Source organism: Lycorma delicatula, chromosome 9, assembly GCF_047948215.1.
Source record: "Lycorma delicatula isolate Av1 chromosome 9, ASM4794821v1, whole genome shotgun sequence".
NCBI lineage: Eukaryota > Metazoa > Arthropoda > Insecta > Hemiptera > Fulgoridae > Lycorma > Lycorma delicatula.
The window spans coordinates 11,906,187-11,914,181 of record NC_134463.1 but is presented as its reverse complement, the minus strand read 5'-3'; positions in this window follow the sequence as shown (position 1 = coordinate 11,914,181).

The window sequence follows — 7,995 nt, the reverse complement described above, 5'->3', positions numbered from 1 at the left end:
CATTTTCTTAACATTGTTATGTAGTCACCAACCTGTAGCTGTGGGGACCATATTTTTTCAGGCTGTAATACAAAATCAAACATTCAGGTACTGGAAAATTTACGAGTTAAGAGTTGCATTACATTTTTTCTGATTAGTTGAAGCTTAATAATATCTCATTTCATTGTATGACAAAAGAGTTGAATATGATTTTATTTTCTTTCTTAGCCAGTTTGCTGTTAACTAGTAAAATTTAATTTTGTTATTAAAGTGGTTTTTTATAATAATTGAGGAAAGTATCCTTTTTATCTGCTTCTAATCTTACTAAATATTTACACGTCTATTAAATATTCAAAAGATACTAAAAAATTTGTCTTATTAACTTATAATTACTTTTAAATTATAAAAAATGAAGCTTATTATTTAAAAAAAAAACAATTTACCTTTTTTGTTTTTCGTACTTGATTTGTATATCTCTTGATTAAGCATTTTGAAAGTAATAGTTGTTTTAGTTAAAATATATATTTTTTTTTTATATGGAAAAAAATGGTGGTATGTTGTTTTTGACAAACTGAATCAAAAAAATATGTATTACAATGAAAAAAAATCGTTTTTAGGTTATGGATAAGTTGATATTTGTAAATATAAATGCCTTAAAATACAGGGGGATTCATATAGTGTTAAATGAAAAGTATTGTGAACAAGAGAAAAGTTCATACACGTGAAGAGTTGGTTACTTATATTACAGATGCTGTCACACTTACAGATGTTGCAAACATGTGCAACATGTTTGCAATTGTGCAAATTGCAGAGAGCAACATTAGCAGTCCAGAAATGTGTAGCCAGATGTATTGAAGTAGCACAAATTTTTGAAAATTTACTGTAGCCTTATTAAATGTATCAGCTAGATTTTTATTTTCTTAACTCTGTATCAGTTGTATGTTTACTTGATTTTCTGTAGTTTATAACATTTGAAAGTTTTCATACGGTAAATTTTACTAATAAAATTAAATTCTCTACAAGTTTTGATTATAAATTTTATATATTCATCTGTCATTTAACAAAGTTTTTGTATTACAAACGTAAAAAAACATGTTTTTGGACAACAAATTTTTCTCGTTTTAGATCGGATAATTATGAAAACTACTATAGATATACTGAAACTGTTTTGTTTAATTTGTCAAAGCCATAAGAAACCTTCAAGTTTAGCCCTTAATTTTTATAGAATTTCCGTATGGTTCTATTTCACTTTGCCCAGGAATCAGGGCAAAATCTTTTGCTAGTAGAATGAGCTCAGAAAGTAAAAGTAACATGTGAATCTCCTGTATATTGTTGATTCAAGTAGTAATGTTAGAAAAAAGATTAGTATTTCACAAGTAAATGCAAATAATATGTTTCAAAGGTGAACTACATCTGATTTTGTTTAACTCAACTGATTTATGATAATCAGTATACTAATGTAATTTCTTTGTCCTGGGGAATTTAATTCTTACTTAACATAATTTAATTTTCGTAAAGGTTAAGGTGAGATGTTCCAAATGTTGTGGAGCAATTATGTTATTAACCAAATTGCTCAAACCATCATAATTTTCAGGTGTATCATTCATTACGTGTATATCTTTACTTGATTTACTAATCTGTGAAGAATATATGCCTTTTCCAATTTTAAACCCATATTTATTTTATATCATATAAATAAATAATTGGAATAATATAAAGCAATACCCAGAAAAAATTTTTGCTTTACATCCGATTTCCTCTATACAGAATTAGCAATAGTCCTTATGTAAAGATTTGATTAGTTGAATGTAAAAACATTTAAAAAAATAAAATTTAATGTCTTTTTAATGAACAAGCTAAAACAAATCGTTTATGTACACACACACCAGTAAAATACCCATTCTTTTATTTTAATTATATTAATAGTGACCAATGTTAGTTATGTATGTAATAGGTTTTGGTATTTTATAATTTTGTTATGTAATTATGATAATTGATCATTTTTAATTTTATGTTATAATTTTGTTATAAGTAAATATCAATTATATTTATTAATAAACTTAGTTTTAAAACTTTTACTTATTGGATGTATACTTGTTACTATTATTATTATTGTTATAATTATTTCTATTGAAGATAAATATTGTAAATTTATATTTATAAAAATATTTGTACATTTTGTAAATAAAATAAAAAATGGATATATATTTATGTTAAGTTGTACACTTCAATTTTTTGTTTCGTAAATATTTACATTGCTACCAACTCTCTTGCAATTATTTTTGAAGATTTAAAAAACTGATTGCTGTTTACTTTTATCTTCATAAATTATTTTCTAATCAGAATCTATCTGATTTTATAAATATTGTATGTTCAAAAACTTGCCTTAATTCATCTTTTCATAAAAAAAAACAAAAAATATATTTTTTATTTGCCTATTAATTTTAATATCTTGAATACTCTTATGAAAAAAAATCAGTTTAAAAATAATAGTACAATGATACATCCCTGTAAATTCCTGCAAAGTTTTACAAATTATGGATGTCGATTGTGATAATATATACCTTATGAAACCAGTGAAGATTTGTTCTTGACCAGTAATTGTCTTTTATGACTGTTTACTGAACTATGTGTAGAAAATGTAAACGCATCACTAAAAACTTTTATGCCTCAAAAATATTACAACCTATCATATTTAGTATTTTTTTCACAAAATTTGAATCTTTACCAATTTAAGTACAGAACTTTGTTATGGATAGTAGTGTCCAGTGTTTTGTTACAAATTTTTATGAAGGTGTTGTAGATTATAATGATACATAAATTAGTGATATCAGTTTGTGTGACTCAGGTGGTTTATACTTATAACTGATCGAAATTGGACATACAATGCTCCCTAGTAATACTACAGATATATTATTATGTTTACATATTTTTTTAATGAAAAATTATTTAAATTTTTTTCTTATTAACAAATTTGATTTTGTAGAAATTTATGAAGAAACTGCACACTTCCCCGAAAAATAACATATCAGAAGGGCTAGCCTTTCAGGGAAGGAAAGGGTTATATTTTTATTGTTAAAATCAACTGTGCCGGCTTTCCCATCCGGCAGTTGCCTTTTCTTGAAGTAAATGATTTATATAATGAAAGAAAAATTTAAACCACGATTTCTGTAGGATATTTTTATTGATATTTTATCCATTAGCCATGAATATAATCAAATTAATTAAAACTTATTTTGACTTTTATACATGTTACCAGCAACACTGCATGGTTGTTGGATAATGTTGCCAAACAATAAAAATAAAGTAAAATACAATATAGTAAAATCAAATAAAATATATTACAATACATTAAAGTAGAGAAAAAATAAAAAGATTATTATCCCAAGTAGTTAATTAGGTAGTTTGTAAACTATGTTGTTTGTCTCTTGATTCTCAGCTTGAATGAAAAAATTTCTTGGTGAACCAACTCTTGAGCACGCCACATATAATTGACTGTGATCAAAATAACTATTTTCCAACAGTAATCCAGCATTTTTTAGGGATTATCCTTGTAATTTGTAGATGGTTATTGTGTATGATATTCTTAAAGGATTTGCAAACGTTTAAATTGAAATGGAAGATTGGTTGAAATTATTGGAATTCTTGGTATAAAAACATCTATATTTTTTCCAGTAAGAATTGTTGCTTCTACAATATTTCTTGATAAATTTTTGATCTATAGTCGAGTGCCAATGCAAAATTTTGGTGGTTTTAGATTCCAATGGACCAATGGTGTTGTGCTGGGTGGCTGCACATGGCTCCCACTAGAAGCAATCCATTGTCAATTAATTTACAGATTATTTAATTTAATTTCTAAGCATAGATTATTTTAATTTATTTTTTTAGCCATGAATATAATCAAATTAATTAAAACTTATTTCGACTGATATATGAGGTGTGTTCAAAGAGTAATGAGAATTTTGAAATTTTGTGGATTATATTAATCCGATTTTCAGGATTTTTTCATTGTTGTATTGGTAAACATGTCTGAAAAGTATCTGTACATGTTTAGCAATATTGAAAGTTTAGTCTGTTATCAGCTGTCAAAAGGATAATATGTGTTTTGGTACGATCGACAATTTTTTATTTGTACAAATAATGGATCGGAGGATTTGTATTAAATTTTGCTATAAAAATGGAATAAAGTGTAGAAATGTTAAATATTGCACATTCGTCAGTTTGTAGTCAAACACAACTCTGTAATGATACCTCAGCCACCATATTCGCCAGACATGGCCCTGTGTGACTTTTTTCTATTCCCAAAAATAAAGAGAACCTTAAAGGTCTGTCGTTTTACAAGCATAGACAAGATTAGCTGAAAGAGCTAAACACTATTCCAAAGATCGAGTTTCAGAAATGTTTCGGGGATTGAAAAAAGCACTGGCATAAGTGTATAATATCTAATGGGGACTATTTTGAAGGGGATAGCATTAATGTAGACGAATAAATAAAATTCTTTCCAAAAAACAAAAATTCTCGTTACTTTTTGAACACACCTTATACAGCTCGTAGCCCTGAATATTGACCCTTTAAAATTTGGATTTTAGATGTTAAGTAATGGGACTGCTTGACGATGACAAACATATAGGAGATAAATTAATACACACATATGTATATATATATATATATATATATATATATATATATATATATATATATCAAAGACAAAAATATAATACAGTTTTCCACCAACATTACAGAACTGAAAAATGCCTCTTACCTTATTCTTATTGTTTTCCATTTTAAGAGTGCTTTTGAGGGTTACCCTTATCAACAGATAATAAAAACTATTTAAAACCACACATTAAACTCTTGCCTGCTTAACGTTTGGTAATTACCTTTCAGAAAATACCTCAGAGGATTAATGAGGATGATATGTATGAGTATAAATGGAGTGTAGTCTTGTACAGTCTCAGTTCGATCGAACATTCCTAAGATGTCTGGTTAATTGAAACCCAACCCCCAAAGAACACTGGTATCCACGATCTAGTATTCAAATCCATGTAAAAATAACTGACTTTAGTAGGACTTGAACGCTGGAACTCTCGATCTCCAAATCAGCTGATTTGGGAAGACGTGTTCACCACTAGACCAACCCGATGGGTTAGCACACATTAAACTCAAAAACGTTAAAATTGTCACATATTATAAAAATTTTTTATAAAATAATATTCCACCTGCCAATAATTTTTACTATAAGTATCCGAGCACTTTTGGAGTCGCTTCTTCACCATTAGGGATTATTTGAAGTTATTAACAATTTTAACTTCAATTTAATTATAATTATACATAAAAAATTATATATATGAATAGAAATTAATAACTTCAAATAATCCCTGATGATGCAGAAGTAACTCCGAAAGTACTTGGATACTTATATTAAAAATTGTTGGTAAGTGGAATATTATTTTATACAAAATATATTAATACCAATGGTGTCATATGCTTAGAAAATTAAATCTATTATTATAAAAATACATAGTCAAAAAATAAAAATAAAATATTTCATTGCTTTGACTACGTATTTTTATAATATGCAACAATTTTAATGTTTTTGAGTTTAATGTATGATTTAAAAAAGTTTTTATTAACTGATGATGAGGGAAACCCTAGAAAGGACTCTTGAAATGGAAAAACAATAAGATAAGAGGCATTATTGAATTCTTTACTGTTGGTGGAAAACTATTATACTTTTGTCTTTGACATAATTGATACAGAGAGACATATGGACAAATACAATAACAAAAAAGAATTGATTTTGCTAAGTTAATATATATATATATATGTATATATGTATATCGATGTTGCCAAATGGTGAAAAGGGGTATTTTTTGACCTTTTTTCAGTTGTAACTTGAATTTTTGTTTCAAAACGATCCTGTAAAATATATTACAATACATTAAAGTAGAAAAAAAATAAAAAGATTATTATCCCAAGTAGTTAATTAGGTAGTTTGTAAACTATGTTGTTTGTCTTGTGATTCTCAGCTTATAATATAATTTAAAAAAATCTCTGCCGCATATAATTGACCGTGATCAAAATAACTATCATTCAGCAGTGTTTTGGGATTGCCCTTGTAATTCTTTGATGGTTATGGTGTATGATATTCTTAAATGAATTGCAAATGTTTAAATGGAAATGGAAAATTGGTTGTAATTTTTGGAATCCTTGCAGTATTTGTATTCATTTTATGGCTGCAGTATTGAAGCCGTAAAACGATTACAGACAAAATTTGTGTAATTTTATATGTATATATAGATTCAAAATTGTTAGAGGATGGTTAGACATTTGGTGAATATATAGGAATATATGAAAAACAGAAGATTAAGAATTCTGAACTTCTGATTTGCTGGTACAGATTAATCAACTCCAGAAGGATACACATGAGAACCATATTCAATATAAACTGTGGTACAGCTGTTGGTATATTGAAGTTACCAGCAATAACAAACCAGTAAATCAAGTAATAATTGAATAAATATTAAAGGATAGTTTAAAAAAAAACAAGGATGAAAGAATATCAGTGATAACAAAAATGAAGCTACTATGTTGTTTCAGGAAAGAAGCATTTGATACAAAAAAAAAAATCAGTTTAGTGGTTCAAAGCACAGAAACCATTAATGTAGTGTGATCACTTAATTAAATAAAAAATTCATAGTCTAATTTACAGATTTAACCTATCAAAACAAAAAAATGAATGGGTACTTACTGGAAATTATAAACAATAGTCTATTAAAAAACGTTTTTTTTTTTTTAAATATAATCTTGTGTTTTTAATAAGTCTTTGAAATTTGTTTCTTTTTTTTCAACTTCAGATGACATAAATAATGAAAGAACAATTATTTTTATTACTGAAAAATTAATTATTCATAAGTATTATGTAATTCTAAGTTGATACTGTCAATAATTGGAACTGCATATGTTTCTAAAAATATTTCATATCTCATGGTATGAAATTATTGTATGGTTAGTCTGTTATGCTCAATTGCAAAGTAATATCTGGACATTATTTTTTAATCACTTTTTCCAGAAAAAAGTTGCTTTTATTTATTACAAAATGAGAAACATTATTCTGTTTTACAGGGTAGAAATATTATTTCCTGTTGTAATGTGGGTCTTGCAATAAATGTTATAATGTTAACTAGGTGCAATATGATAAAGGAGGATTACATTTAATAATCTATACTAAATTTGGAAATATTTTTGAACTATGAAATGTTAAGTAATTTATCAAAAAAATATACGTTTCAGATTATCACACGTGCTGACTATTTTTGAAACTGATAAATATTGATGGTTGCTTAAAGAAAAAGTAAACCTCCCTAGATGTGGATGATTCCACATCCTAGACCCTGCTGTATCTTGTGTAGAATCTTTAGTTTAGATCTTTTCTAGTTAATCTCTGAACAATTTTTACAATTAATAGCCTTAAGGATAAAAGTTTGTGAAGCAAATGAAATTTGCAATATACAGACCATCATGGCATAGCTTTAAATATTTAATAATTTACACTTTGCTTCTGTGGTTTGGAAACTACAGCAAAGTGTGAAACTAATTAAAAATGAAGTAATATCTTTAATAAAAAATTAAGTATAAGGACAAAGGTATTAAAATATTTGGTCCGATCACCTAGCTTAGTATTGTATCTGTTTGGTAAATTAATAAATAATTAATGCAAGGTTTTAAATACAATTATGATTTTTTAAAACTGGCCAGGTTTGAACTAAAACTTTTAAATCTTAGCAATGTGAGTGTGGTGTGATAAGCAGATTCAATATAGAATTCAACCCAATTTAGCAAAAGAAAAGTAAACGAGTTTAATGCTGGGACTATGTTTAGAAAATATACGATGAATTATAATTGGATAATGTACATTTTTATTAATTAGTACAAAATCTTTAAAACTAATAATTGTGAGAAAGCGAGCGAATATGTAATAATTGTATTAAATAATAGTGTAATTATGAACCAGAT